At 37.9% G+C, this 15,555-nt stretch overlaps 1 long non-coding RNA gene across 1 annotated transcript in view; it reads left to right on the top strand.

Moving 5' to 3' along the window:
• Nucleotides 1–8,368: 8,368 nt before the first annotated feature.
• The window catches only part of LOC112209212 (uncharacterized), a 72,039-nt gene continuing 64,852 nt past the window's right edge, over nucleotides 8,369–15,555 (top strand). The window contains exon 1 of the long non-coding RNA XR_002943893.3: nucleotides 8,369–8,470. This is a non-coding gene — a long non-coding RNA (uncharacterized LOC112209212). The remainder of the gene's footprint in view (nucleotides 8,471–15,555) is intronic.

Below are 15,555 nucleotides of genomic sequence, written 5' to 3'. Positions count from 1 at the left end.
ATAACAAACTTATATATTAAATTAGCTGAAATGCTCTCAAACTAGTCCTCAAAGGGGCTGGGTAAAACAACAGGAAACATACAGGAGACTGGATCTGTAAGTAGAATACAACACCTGATAGCAAATAATTTGGGTATGTGTAAAGTGTAAAGTGAGGAGCAGGTTTCTGCAGAATTACTCACTTACTATGGGTGGAGGGAACCTCTCTTACAAAACTATGTAACCTTTAAGTACGTATGTGTAAGTTTATGTGGAAATACTGCATAGATTATCTAGGAATGGGACATTATTAGCTGCTCATAGAATTGATATGAGAAATAATATTAACCTATCCATATGCTTACAAGACTGCAAATAAAATGATAAAATGCTATTGTATTTCTTCTTTCAAAATTCAACTTTGGATGGAATTGGAGACCACTATTCTAAGTGAAGTAACTCAGGAACGAAAACCAAACATCATGTGTTCTCACTCATAAATGGGAGCTAAGCTATGAGGACACAAAGGCATAAGAATGACACAATGGACTTTGGGGACTCAGGGGAAAGGGTGGGAGAGGGGCAAGGGATAAGACTACGATAAAAAAATTAATTAAAACTGAAAATAAATAAATAAAATTCAGCTTAATTTTATTTTTATGCATATAAAAATAAAAACTATGGGCCGGCATGGTGGCTTACGGCTGTAATCCCAGCACTTTGAGAGGTTGAGGTGGAAGGATTGCTTGAGCCCAGGATTTTGAGACCAGTCTGGGCAACATGAGGAGACCCCAGTCTCTACCAAAAACAAACAACAACAAAAAATTGACCAGGTATGGTGGCACATGTCTGTCGTCCCAGCTACTCGGGGGCTGAAGTGGGAAGATCACCTGAGCCCAGGAGTTCGGAGTTATAGTGAGCTATGATCATGCCACTGCACTCCAGCCTGGACAACAGACTGAGACCCTGTCTCAAAATAAAATATAAAATAAAATATAAAATGAAATAAAATACAAATTATGATAGAAATTATTGGTTTTGAGAATTAATGAAAATATTATGTTAGTTGCTAATCTTAGATTGAACTTAAGTTATTATGTTTTCCATAGTAATCAAGGAGTTTATTCAAAACCAGAAAATATTATTGTAGTTTAAAAATTACTTTTTGGCCAGGTGCAGTGGCTCACACCCGTAATCCCAGCACTTTGGGAGGCCGAAGCATGTGGATCGCTTGAGGTCAGGAGTTCAAGACCAGCCTGGGCAACATGGCGAAACCCCGTTTCTGCTAAAACTCAAAAATTAGCCGGGTAAGATGGCATGCGTGCCTATAATCTCAGCTACTCGAGAGACTGAGGTGGGAGAATCGCTTGAGCCTGGGAGGTGGAAGTTGTAGTGAGTAGAGATTGCACCACTGCACTCTAGTCTGGGTGGTAGAGCGAGACACTATCTCAAAAAAAAAAAATTATTTTTGAGTGTAAAATAATTCAAATGTGCAGAAAAATGCTAACAAGATTACAGAATATCAAAAATTTATTAACCACCATTCACATTTGAAAGATCTTAATTTTCATGTAGCCTTTTTAAATAAAATAAATAAGTAAAAATTATCCCTCCACCTTCTAATCTTGTCTACTCTCCTTTTCTTTCTTTCTAGAGGTAGCCACTCTCTAAAAGTTAATATATATTTCTCCTGTGCATTTTGGAAATCTTTTACTACATATTTATGTATCTAGACATTTGCTTTTTCTCCAAAACTTATGTTTTTAAGGTTTTCCCATGTTGATACATGCAAATTAACTGTCCATCAGTAGAGGAAATGAAAAATGATGGTTCATTCTTATATTAAATGGTATTAGGGATTACCATAGATAAAATAGATCTAAATGTATTAACATATTAAGCTATTTTTTAAACCAATTTAAAGGTCCCAACAGTCATGGAATACTTTATTCATATAATTCATTCACTAATTCATGAAATATTTTTGGAAGTTGCTTCTGTGCCAGGTACCATTCTAGCAGCTTAGGGTGCCACAGTGAATAAAACAGATGAAGCCCCATTTGGCTAGTTTGCCACCTGGAGCGTGTACCAGTTATGCCAGCCTCTGGTTTGCTGCTAAAGGAAAGAAATAAGTATCATGCCCAGAAATGGTCAGGGTGGCATCCTAAAGTTTCCAAATCGGTATTGATAACCTCCCATCCTTTTCTGATCATTACCCAAGAGTCAAGCAAAGGAGATGAAACGTTTCTGTGGGTGGCTACATTCAAGGACTAGACTGCCTTACTTAGGTGTGTGGCCCAGGAGAATGTGAAGGAGAAGGAGTCAGAAATCCTTTTGTGTTGATTTTGAAAATGCTGTTCCAAGGCTCTACAATATCAAATGCCTGTAAATGGCTAGGTGCATGGAATACCCATCAAATACCTTGATCTTTGGCTCATTATTGGGTGGCCTTTGAGACAGCAGGCATACATTCTGACTATAGATTATCTAGAAAGCTGAAAACATGAAAGAGTTTGATTCAAAGACCATAAAGGTATGACTAAAGTCAGATGAAGTCCAGAACTGCAACACCATAACCTGAAAAATTGTCAACAGTGGTAAGGCATCAATGGCAGTCCAAGAGTGAATCAAAGGTCCAACATAATAAATTGTTCAGGTAAAGGCAGGGACAATGTCTATTGAAGTATAGTGAGTTCTTCATCGAAAGACCAATTTTTGGCAAAAGTCATAAGTCTGGCATGCAGTGGTGGCATCTGCACCAGAAACATTGTTTTTTAATATGTGCCCATTCCACGATGATGGCTGTGTTGCTATGTGTGATGCTATAATAGATCCAGGTGACAATGGTGGCTGTCTGGAAAGTTCAGGCTTAGCAGCTTCATTCCAGTCATTCTCATTCAAAAATGAATCTTTACAAAGGTATGTACTGAGTGACCCAGATTATTCGATCGGCAACCACAATTTGTTTTTAGTTTGTTGCCCTTAAACAGGGCTGTCTTTATTCTGCCAGACCAGATGTCTAAGCTATTGACTACAGACAAAGAATCAGTAAAAATACAACATGTGTGGCCCTCAGAAGTATTGTGTAAGGCAAGGATAATGGCTTTCAATTCAACTCATTGTGGTGACAGGTCCTTACCACAGTCTTCCAGTCTGCCATTGAAGCTGGATGATTACTGCCTCCTAGTAGATACTATCAGCTTTTAATTTAGTTAAATCATCAGTGAGCTAGGCCGGAATATTTAGGAAAACCTCTATGAATAGAATTCCATTGAACTATTGGTTTTGCTACACATGGTGGAGTCAGGGATAAGGAAGTCCCCACAGGGGTAGCTGCCACTTTTTCATGTAAAGCCAAAATGCTGCCATGGCCAGGCTGCCGGTACTCTTGATATACCATTTCCATTTGACTCATAATGCCTGTTGGGCATTCCTAGCTTGTTAATCATCAAGTTGGAGTTGACCTGAACTAAAATGGGAATGGCAAGGCAGAGATTAACAATGCTTGCACGGCTTTCAACAAGACCTTAGTAGCAGGTTAATAGCTTCCTTTTTCACCTATGTTAGGCAGTGATGGTGTCTTGAGAGGTCCTGAAAATGACCTCTCTGAGAATCTGGCAGCCTTTAAGTCTTTAACTGAAGCTGTGATTTCTTTTCTCCCTCTGGGTTTTTATTGTTCTTGACCACCCTAAAGGGAGGGTGCATGTAGTGATTCCTGTATGGGTCCTGTCTATCACTGATGGAACAGGGAAGTATAGGCACATACCACCTTAATTTCATTACATGTTCAGATGTGGAAGTCACAATAGTACATAGTGGTAGCATAAATGCCCCACCCATAAGGTCACTTTAGTTTATTTGTCTACTGTGAACTTTGCCTAGACTCCATCAGTTGAATTCAGGTGCATTTTTCCCTACAGGGATACAGGTCAAGGAGTCTAACACATGCTCATCAAGGGGTACAGTAGCAACCCAGATCATGCTATTCCCCAGCTGTGAGGTTGGGAGGTGCAGGGTTGCTGGTGAGGCTAGTCCATTGGTGGGAATAGTAGGAAGAAACATAATTTTTAGCCTTTTCATTCCCCTTGACCCTTGACTCTAAGATGGATGTCTTAGCCCCAGTGTTGCTTCCTTCTCTGTGCACCTCTGGCATCTGGAGAGTGCTTAGGTCCAGGGGTCCCTCTCTTTTTGTCCTTGTCTATATCATTACATTTTGTCTTGTGAGCTTTCAGCCACCCAACATCCAGTGCCTCTTTCTTGTTGCTAGGCAAGTTTGACTATAGCAGAGACCAGGTAGACAAGCATGGCCAGCCCTGTTCACTTTTGCTTTTGAGAGGCTGCCTGCTCATGGTGCAACCAAACTTCTAATGTTTGCAGTTTACCTGAAGGTCTATATTGATGAGCAAAATCCCTATTTCTGACATCACTTATTTCAGTTTTAGGAATTGTTTGACTCCCTAGCCACAGCCACACTATCTTTTAGCTGGAGTTTTCTGTTCCTTTTGTAATGTTAATATCCCTTTCTCTGGCCATTTGTAGGAGAGTGAGCAACAGCTAAGACACCATTTCTGTAGCTTGCTTCAATTTTAGCTCTCATTGTTTATCCTCATTAACAAGTAAAACAGTGGGGAACTCTTACCCACTTCCACCCATACCCCATCTACCACTTCGGCAAGAACATTAGCTACTGGATTCCAGGGGGTCCTTTCATATCTTCGAATGAAAACTGTGGGAGTCTTGTCCTTCCTTTTTAAAAAAGAAACATGTTTCTGCCACCAACCCATCCCCCCGCCAAAAGTTAGAAACTATTGAGTAAGCCTGTTACTGTTTGATAGAGGTTGGCAGAAAACATGAGACTCCTGAGTCAGGCAAAAGTATTTATTTCTCATGGCACAGCAAACAGCATGAGCATCAACATATCTGCATTGATTCCCTTTGTCCACAGTTCTGTGTGATATGGTGGTGTGATATAGCTTGGATGGTTGCTATGTGCACAGTGGGTTTGTATAGCTGAGGAACACTAAGTTTGGGGAATTCACCACTTTTATAACAAGCAGTAAAAAGCCCACTCTTTGTCTCAGAGGAAGATTTTACCTTATCTTTCAGGGCTGCTCACTGCAAATCCAACCTTGAGAAATGACCTGGTTAAAGAGTAGTCTGGTCTTGAGGCTGGGCGCAGTGGCTAACGCCTGTAATCCCAGCACTTTTGGAGGCTAAGGTAGCAGATCACTTAGGGTCAGGAGTTCAAGACCAGCCTGGCCAACACGGTGGAACCCTGTCTCATGCCTGTAGTCCTAGCTACTCAGGAGGCTGATGCAGGATAATTGTTTGAACCCCAAAGGCGGAGGTTGCAGTGAGCCAAGATCGCACCACTGCACTACAGCCTGGGTGACAAAACGAGAAGACTAGGCTGGTCCTGCATTCGCATTCCTGGCAAACCCAACAAGATGTGTATCAATGGGAGAGACCCATAGAGGACTGTCTCCCAACAATAATACTTCTTCATAATAGTTTCATTTTCTAATCTTTTTGAACATATTTTAAATTATTTTTAAAAATTGCATTTAGAAATTTTTTAATATTTAGTTCATTACTCCTAGTGGTTGGTTCCAGGTAAGGAAAGTAATCATTTACTATCCCCAGTTACTCCCTAGAACTTTTCAGCTCCGTTGGAGGTATATTTATTTTTCACTAAGATACTGTGAATGTGTAGTGCTATATAGTGTGCTAAAATAGGTAAATACTGAGTGATACACACATGTGTGTGTGTGTATGTATATGTATATGCACATACGCATAACTATATAAAAATCTATGTATAATGTGTATAACAGTTATATATATGTGTGTGTATACATAGTTTTAAAAACCTTTATAACATCCCTAAATATAGATATTATTTCCATTTACAGATGAAGAAACTGACCAAGAGTGGTTAAAAATTTTTTTTCGTAACTTGTAGCTGGCCAAGGGGGCATTAAACCCAGGTGTCAAAGTTTGTAACTTTTGACCATACCATGACACGATAAAGATTAAAATATTTCTTAATATATAATAAGTTATATATTACTAAGGACTTAAGACATTACTTATTACATAATTAAAATAGCACAAGACCACAATTGAAGATTATTTTAATCTATATGATGGTTTATAATAAAACAAATGCTGGTGTTTGGGTATCTCTATAGGACACTTGCTTCCTCACCTTTTCTACACAAGTGCATGAAGACATATTGGGAGTAATACAATGGTCACTCTTTGATGTTATCCAGGAGAAACAGAGCAGTCATCCTTGTAATGTGACCTTATAAATTTGACCCAAATATCTACTTTCTAGAATGCGCTTTTCTTATATTCTTTCTGCTTGTCCTCAAACACTGATGTTTGCTTGTGTTGGGTGTGCACAGCCTTGTGGTGGTGACAGACAAAGGACAGCAAAAGCCAACATGGGAAATCTTTTGCTATCATAGAGTTCATTTTCCAAGACAAATATCCATGTAGATAAAATCAAGACTTCTTTTCTACTGTTGATTGTATCAATCTAATTCATGTTCATGAACTATACATACGTTATGTATGTGTGTTATATATGTATTATGCGTGTGTGCATGTAAATGCTGAACGTCAATTAGAATTATATACACATATTTGATCAAATGCATTAACAACAAATAGTTTCTAATGCTTTATGAAAAATCTTTGTTTTAATGTTTGACATCTTTTTTTCTTAATAATTAAGAGAATATTGCAATGTCTACTGCCCTCCTCCCATTTAAGCATTTTTTCTATTGATCATATGTACTTTTCTCTGAAATTCATACACTCATGAAATTCCACTGCTAGCTTCAGAGGACTTAAGCAGATAGGCCTTGCACTTAATTTCACTAAGTGCACCTCAAAATGTACCCGGGCCTTTTATTTTTATTTGTGTTGTCCTTTATTTAACCCTCAAAGACGAATAGCTGAATGATCAATTTTATAAGAAGGTGCTTTAATATTACCGGTTGCATTGACTGTCACTCTTGGTACTATATATATTGAAGCTTCAAATAGTTTCCCTGGGGTGAAAATTAATGAAGCCTCATTTTGGACAGTCTAGAGACAAAATATAAGAATTTTAGCTTTCTTATTCTTTTTTATCTTCTGAGGTTTAACATTACGTTGAGCAAGAGTAAGAGTACGGTATAAGACCCCAGATAGCAAAATAATCAAGCCATTTAATATTCTGCAATAAATAATATCTTCATCCATGAAGTAGTCAATTTATGTGATGTGTATTATTACATTACATGATCAGTTTCGATGTAATTATGTTAGATTACTGCTACTACTTTAGCATTTGTGTTAACTTGATCAGGATTGAGCTGGAATTTACCTCCCTTTATCTATGGTAATATAACAGCACAACAAATGTTATAGTTGAGTATGTTCAAAGTGTTTAAGAGAACTAATATTCTTTGAGTAGTTTATCTTGATTTGAATCAGGGCTCAATGGAAGCATAATGATTATCTGTATTGAAGCAGGCCCTCATATACTTCAACAGGAGATACCTTAGAGTAGTAACTCCTACTACTATTTCTTTTTCTTTTTCTTTTCTTTTGTTTTCTTTTCTTTTTTCTTTTTTTTTTTTTTTTTGCGACAGAGTCTCGCTCTATTGGCAGGCTGGAGTGCAGTGGCTTGATCTTGGCTCACTGCAGCCTCCACCTCCCGGATTCAAGCAATTCTCCTGCCTCAGGCTCCCGAGTAGCTGGGACTACAGGTGCGTGCCACCATGCCCAGCTAATTTTTGTATTTTTAGTAGAGATGGGGTTTCACCATGTTCGCCAGGATGGTCTCGATCTCTTGACCTCGTGATCCGCCCACCTCGACCTCCCAAAGTGCTGGGATTACATGCGTGAGCCACCGTGCTTGGCCTCCCTACTACTATTTCTTACATAATATTCTGAATTTGAGATTTATCTTCATATAAGTATTTTAAAATTCTGGTAAAATTTACACAGAGTGAAATACACAGATCTTAAATGTACACTAGGTCAATTTTAACAAATGATCCCAGTCAAGATATATAACTTTTCTGTCACTGAAGTAAGTCCCTTGGTGCCCCCTTCTAGTCAGTTCCCACTGCCACCAACAGGCAACTACTGTTCTCATTTCTATCAGCATAGATTAGTTTTGTCTGTTCTTGAACTGTATATAAATGCAATTATACAGTTTGTTCTCTTTTGTGCCCAGATTCTTTCATGCAGCATAATCCTCACATAAATTTTAATGAGTGAATTTTAATAATTGTTATCACAATTAGCACTGAAATTAGTTACATTCTGGTTTATCTAATAACTAGTCATACATAATTTTTAAAATACAGAAGTTCAATGTATCATGTCTCCTGTTTCTTGATTTTATATTTCATAGGAACTCTCTCTTCTATTCTCAGAGTCTACAAAATGCATTATTAAAAAGGCAGGAAGAAAACTGGGCTTTATCAAGGTAGGTGAGGAAGGGCTGTTGTGTATGTCTTTGTATTGTCAGTACATTTAAAGTGGACTCTGGAGAGGACACATTGGTTAGAAGACAAAAATCATTTTTCTGAGTTATTTCGTAGTCATTAAACTCAAAGGACAAATATCATTACTGGTTGGGGGATTCAGGAGAGAGATAGAAGAAACTATTATTCTCTCTCTCTCTGTCTTATAGCTACAGGGTCTTGCTGTGTCCCCCAGGCTGGAGGGCAATAGTGCAATCATAGCTCACTATAACCTTTAACTCCTGGGCTCCAGTGACCCTTTTGCCTCAGCCTTCAGAATAGCTATGACTATAGGTGTGCACCACCATGACAGGCTAATTTTTAAATTTTTTTGTAGGACAGGCGTCTCACTATGTTGTTCAGGCTGGTCTTAAACTCCTGGGCTCAAGTGATCTGCTCACCTCAGCCTCCCAAACCATTGGGATTACAGGGTGTAAGCTATCACTTCTGGCCAGAAAGTATTATTCTTTATTTTTGAAAAAAAAATTATTTCAATTGATAAATAACAATTGTACATGTTCATGAGGGAAAGCATTATTCTTTTATTGCCAGTAGAACTCTGAAGTAAAGAAAATGTTTTTTGATTTGCTCAAATAATTTTTTTCACATGCAAAGCACATAAACCAGGATAGTAAATGGGAAGAATGAAAAGATGGAAAATAGTGAAAAATATTATTTTCAGCCTCCCAAATCTTACTTGGAAATTTAGCTGATGAATTTGAAAGTACCAAAAAGTAACATAGTCTCCATGCAATTTCAGCTGATTGTTATGGACACAGGAGTTGGTAAGGATGACATGCTTTCTGTGTTCTAATACTATAGCTGGGTTGGTCATAGGGGAGCAGGTTTACAATGGCAATGAGCAAGGAAGCAACAGAAATTCAGCCAAGATCTCTAGATTTATAGTCTTAATATTAGATGGCTGATAGGATAAACTGATTATTAACTAGGCAGAGTAAAACCTTATAGGATGAATTCTAAATTCATATTTGTGATTTAATTATAGAAAACTGCTTGCTTGAGTAAGGCTCTTTGGCCAGTTAGTGTAGTCAATAGAGAAGCAAACTTCTAACCTTAAGGTTGTGGTCGTGTCATCCAGAACTGACAGCTGAGGCTATCTGTGCCTGGAGAATCCTAGAGGCGAGCCTATCAGTCCTGAGGTTTGCTCTACACACTGGCATTTTCTTTCCAAAGGCTGCTTCATTAGAGGAGAGTTCCCTGTAAATCTATTCAGTGTGTGGCATTTGCTTTTGGGGGGAAGCCTTTTTTTCAAACTAAAATCTTAAAAAAAATAAGTGGCATATCATATAGCTCAAAAATAAAAACAATATTTAAAAGTATGTGTTGTTAAATCTTTCCTCTCATTCACCTCTTTCCCCAACCCCTTGCCATGTTAGTAACTACTTTCTTCATTTCTTTTTTTTTTTAAGTTTTTTATTTTTAATTTTTTTTAGATGGAGTCTTGCTCTGTCACCCAGGCTGGAGTGCGGTGGCATAATCTCGGCTCACTGCAACCTCTGCCTCCTGGGTTCAAGCAATTCTCCTGCCTCAGCCTCCCGAGTAGCTCAGATTACAGGCATGCCACCACACGAGCCAATTTTGTTTTTTTTTTATTTTTAGTGGAGACGGGGTTTCCCCATGTTGGCCAGGCTGGTCTCAAACTCCCGAGCTCAGGTGATCCACCTGCCTTGGCCTCCCAAAGTGCTGGGATTACAGGCGTGAGCCACCATGCCCGGCTGTATTTTCATTTCTTTGTGTGTTCTTCTAGGGTTTCTTTATGCAAATTTAAGAAAACTTATTGTTTTTGTCTCCTCCTTTTCTTACCTGAAAGGTAGCTTACTCTATACACTGCTCTGTTATTGCTTTTTACCTAATGATATGTTCTGGAGTTTTCCGTATCAGTACATAGAGGCTTTAGTTTGTTTTGTGTTTTTCAAAAAATGGTTACATAGGATTCAATTGGGAGGATGTACCACAATTTACTTAAGCACTCCTGTAGGGATAGGGACCTTCCCTAAGACTTTAATCATGAATATTACACATATAAGCTTTTGCATACACATAGGTTTGCATTTCCAAACAGGGCTCTCTCATTTGTAAAAATAAATGAGTATATCATATAGAATATTTCTGGAATAATGTTTGAAGAAAGTAATTGTTTCTGTAACTATCACTTCTAGAAAAGCCTGTGTTTTGATATATTTAGCACTAGTAGTGTGAAGCTTTGGGATGAATACCTGCACAGCTCGGCTTTCTCTCTAAGTGGAGTATGTGCTTTGAGCATTAGTAAAGTAGGATCCTACCAAATTATCTTTTGGGAACGTGATATTCCTAAAGAAATAAAATAGCATACTATGGTCATCATAGGAAAAATCACAACTTTGTTGACTTCTTTTACCATTATTTTACAGAGTAGCATTGTGTTTACTTTGAGTAACTTGTGGGAGAGTAGGGCTCCCAATCTTTTCAGTGATTAGCACCTATCAAGTCTTAATGGAGCCTCAGCAACCCTCTGAGTGAGTGATAAACTCTGTGACTTGGAGAAAATCAGTGCTTAGAGGGAATAAATAAGTTGACAAATGTTACTTAGCTTGTAAGGGGCATTGTTGGTTTAATTATTAACCAAGACCTCTCAAAAAAACTGCACCCTTGTCACAGTGTCATCAAGTAGGTTAAATAAGATCATGTAGGTCAAGTCCATTGTAGTGAAGGAACTGTTAGTGTCTTGCCCCCACTCACAGGCCAACTTCAACGTCTGTTTCCTCAGGTTACCCCTACCATTGCAACCTCCCAGGCATTGGCTCTCCCTTGGTGGAGCATGTCAAGGAAACTAACAAGGCCCATACATTTCTGGCCCTGGAGTGTTTCAGCAAAGTGCTCTCGTAACTACTTTCTATTCCAGGCAGAATTGTCCCACTAGTAGTTCATGTTTCCTCCCATTTCAGTCTGGTCCTTGTACTGAGTTGCCAGATTCAAAGGGTGAGCATCCTTTCTAGAAGTTGGCTACTAAACATGGGTATATGAGGGCTGGAAGTTCTTCCTCCAGTCTGAAGTAATCCAGACTGGGTAAGAGATGGAGCTGATGATTTGGCAGCCAAGGTTATTGGTAAGATCAGAAACTACTTTAAGGCCAGAAACAATGACCATTTTCCCATGTTTTCCTAATTCTAACTCTTAACAAAAGTTCCCAGGAAGGAGGCCATGCTTAGGACAGGAGAGGTTAAAGAGCAGCCTCATTTCTGGTGATGGAGATATTTGCTTTCAGGCAATTCGGACAGTTGGAATCCAAGGGATATGCACAGTAGGGAAGTGAACTTGGCTTTACTCCTTCATCACTGGATCTTGTTTAGAAGTCAGTCTGCAAGGATAACACATAGGAAAGATGCCATAGAAATATGCAAACAAAATGGAAGAAGGGTTTTCTCAAATCACAAGATGAAAATTCAGATGCTCTGTTCTGAATAGGGTTCCCTTGCCAAATTCAGTATCTCTATTTAATCCAGACTTTCAAACATAATTGAAAGAAAAAAAAAAACACCCACACATCCAAATCAGGCCAGCATTAACTGAATCCTGAGTTTAAGTCCTTATTTACAACATTCTCATATTCTAACTCAACATACTGAAAACTGAAGTGACTACCTTCCTCACAAAGCAGTGACCTCTCAATTTCCAATTTGGACATTACTAGGATCCTAATCATTTAAGCCTAAAACTGTAAACTTTAACAATTCCTTATCTATCACCACTCCTACCATTAATCTAACCATTTACTGAATTCTGACAATTTTCTCTCTCCTAAATCTTTCAATTACTTGCTTAAACCTAACTTTTTTACATTTGTGATTATATAATCAGAGGCAAACTAACTCTTCCAGTCTTGTCTCACTGGTCCCCTACACACGGCTACACTTTACGTAAATAGAAAGGCCCACAATTCCTGCAAGTTTGTCTCTTGCTTTCCCATCTCTGTACCTTTGTATCTACTATTTCTTCCTTGTGAAATGCCCACATCCAGGGATGGTGTCATGATTCCAGGGCCCAGTGCAGAATGAAAATGTGGAAGTCCTTGTTGAAAAAGTGAAATAAAAGGTTCTCTCTGTTAAAGGTACTAAAATATAAAACAGTTCACTTTTTCCTGTGTATCTCTTCTGTTCAGGCACATGCTCTATTGTCCTACAGGACTTTGCTTACAACATTCAAACTCAAATATAAAATTATTAAGGACAATTTTATTATCAGGATATTATCAGGATAATGATAGCAGAACACTAAACGAAACACAAGCTAGGGCCATCTGTGACTGCAGGGGTCACATGCCCACAAACAGCTTTGAACTCATCCCCTTCTGGGCCTTTCTCAATCCTGCCCACCTTCAAAATCAAGTGAAAGGCTTCTGCTGGGTGGATGAGGAAGTGTCCATGCTCTGAGCCTCTGGTCTGCTCTGCCCCAGGATGGGCAAAGTGGCTCCCTCATAGCACTTTGTAGACTTCCCTGAGAATGCCTTTTATCTCCTATTAATTTATAAGTTTCCTAAGAGAAAGGGCTACAACTTCATTCATCCTGGAATCACCACGAGTTACATATAATAATTGCTTAATACATGTTTGCTGAAAATGAATACAAGAGAACAAAGCAGAAAGCACTGCTATTTTGAAGCCATATGCAACATTTCCTCGAACTGCATTCTTTTTGGAGCAGATATCACTACTAATGCAAAAGTCCAAGTTCTCCAGCTGGCTAATTGGTGGTGTCTTGTTTTCCTTTTCAGTTTTTAAATTAATCTTTGTATCAATCTTTTTAAGGACATTCCCCTTTAGAGATTATTATTGAATGTTAATAATGGATATATTGATAGTCTCTAAAATGTATGAATTCACTAATTTATTCAGATTTATAAGCCTATGTTTTCAACTTTTAGAAATTACTTTGATGAAGAAAAAAGGAACTGCTTTTGGAAACACTTTCTACAGATTTTAGTTAAAAAATAACTTACGGTACTGCTTTTCACAGTGGCTTTTGAAAAATTCTGTACATTTAAACAGGTTATCAAAGATCTTCATGGAACTTCTTTGATAAAGAAGTTGAACCATTCAACAAGAACCTTAAACTTCCACCACTGGCTGAATTCTGTAATACCCTAAGAACTGTTATCCAATTCACACCCCTCCCACACAGACACACATATCCATCTTTTCATATAATATTTTGAGTTGAAAACTGAGAAAGCTCATTTGTGCTTGTGGCATAAGCTGCTTTTTAAAAAACACAATAAAATTGAATAAATTTAAACAGCAAAACATTAATTTAAAAAAATGCACCACGGACACTGCATCACTAAGAAAGCCAGTAACTTTACTGAATTGTCTGCAAAATACAAATTATACCTTATTTCCAGCAGGAGAAACTTTTGAAAATTTCCCACTTTTATTCACTACAGACAGCTGAATTAAGTCCCTTGAGATACACAGATGTGGTTTAACTTAGTTATAACATCTTGTCATCTAGTGGCGACAAAGTCCAGCTTATGCCGCTGTGAGCCTCTATTTGAATATTTGTTGCAAATGCTTGTATGCCCTCATTTACAAGCGATTTTAATTACTCTCATTTAATGGAAACAAGTCCCCAGGAAAAGAAAAAGAAGAAAAATGATACAGCAAACCATCTGAAGCAATCCAAGTCCTATGCCTACAGTGACCCAGGTCTACTTTGCTCGAAGAGAACACTGGTACTGCATTCAAACCACAACAGAATCCGTCACTTAACTGACCTCTCTGAATTAAACTGAGGTATGAATCAATTTGAGGTATGAACAGGGAAGGCAAAATGCAATACCAGATTATGAAAATAACCAAAATGGAAAAATTTGATGTAGAAGATATGTGGCTTGGATTGCTCCACATCTTTGGTTAAAACATATTAAGAAAAGCCTTTAATTACATCTGTAGTCTGAAGCATTCTAACAGACACCAGTATTCCAGCAATCTTCAAAAGATCTGTAGTGGCAGGAAATTAACGCCATAAAAGTGACGACATCACGGCAGATGGCACAAATGAGAACAGATGAAGTATGCCATGCTTAGGCAACAGCCTTTATTGAGGGTTCAAGTGGCTTCTTCTTTAAAAAAAATGTTTTTTAAAGAAAGAACTACAAAGCGTTTACTCTCTGGAGAAACAAACAACAAAATAAAGAGGGCAAAAAATGCTATCTCTAAGTTAAAAGATGGGTATGTAAGAAAAACAAATCCATAAAAGTGTGTGAGGGCAGACATTCTTTTAAAAAGTGTCTTGGAATTTTGTTTTTTCATTCTCACTTTAGTTAACTTTTAAATGATCTGGGGATGACAGGTATTTTTATATTCATCATTACAAAATGCTAAATTCCACCTTTGGGAAAAAATAAGCCATTTTACTAAAAAACACAATTTTTAAAAAGGTTGAAATAAACAGCCTCCACGCAGCAATGCATACAATATACAGGTTGTGCAGCTTGCGTATATTGCATCACTGTTACCAGTATTCAAGCTTCATATTACCAAAAATCTTTTAAAATAGGATTAGATATAACAATACTCGCAGCCGTGTAAAATGCCACTTATGGATCTTTTACTTGCAATGAAGAATGTTGCCTAAAATGTTACTCTAGGATGGGTTATGTAAAATAATACTCCCTCAGGGCTCTGCCCTAAAGTCTGGAATACAAAGGATTTACTGTGATTAAAAACCATACTAGCTTTGCAAATACAATAAATGGTAAATTACAGATAAGGTATAAGGGTAAAGATAGACCAAGATTGTTTACAGAAAGTGACTCATCACAATCAAAATTGTGCTTCTTCTCATTAAATCATCTTTAAAAAATTCTCAGATTATCCCTTCGCTATCTTGCCACCACTTTATAAGAATTCAGTAGTGGGAACAAGAGATGACTGGCATCCATTTTCAAGTGATTCTGTTCTCTTCATGTTCTTATAAAGCTATTGTCAGAACTGCTATAAATAGCCAAGGCTTCTGCTGGTACTTTAGCTTACTTTATCTTCAGCATTAA

This window comes from Pan troglodytes, chromosome 4, assembly GCF_028858775.2.
Source record: "Pan troglodytes isolate AG18354 chromosome 4, NHGRI_mPanTro3-v2.0_pri, whole genome shotgun sequence".
In the NCBI taxonomy this organism is placed as follows: domain Eukaryota; kingdom Metazoa; phylum Chordata; class Mammalia; order Primates; family Hominidae; genus Pan; species Pan troglodytes.
This window is presented reverse-complemented; position numbering and strand designations above follow the sequence as displayed.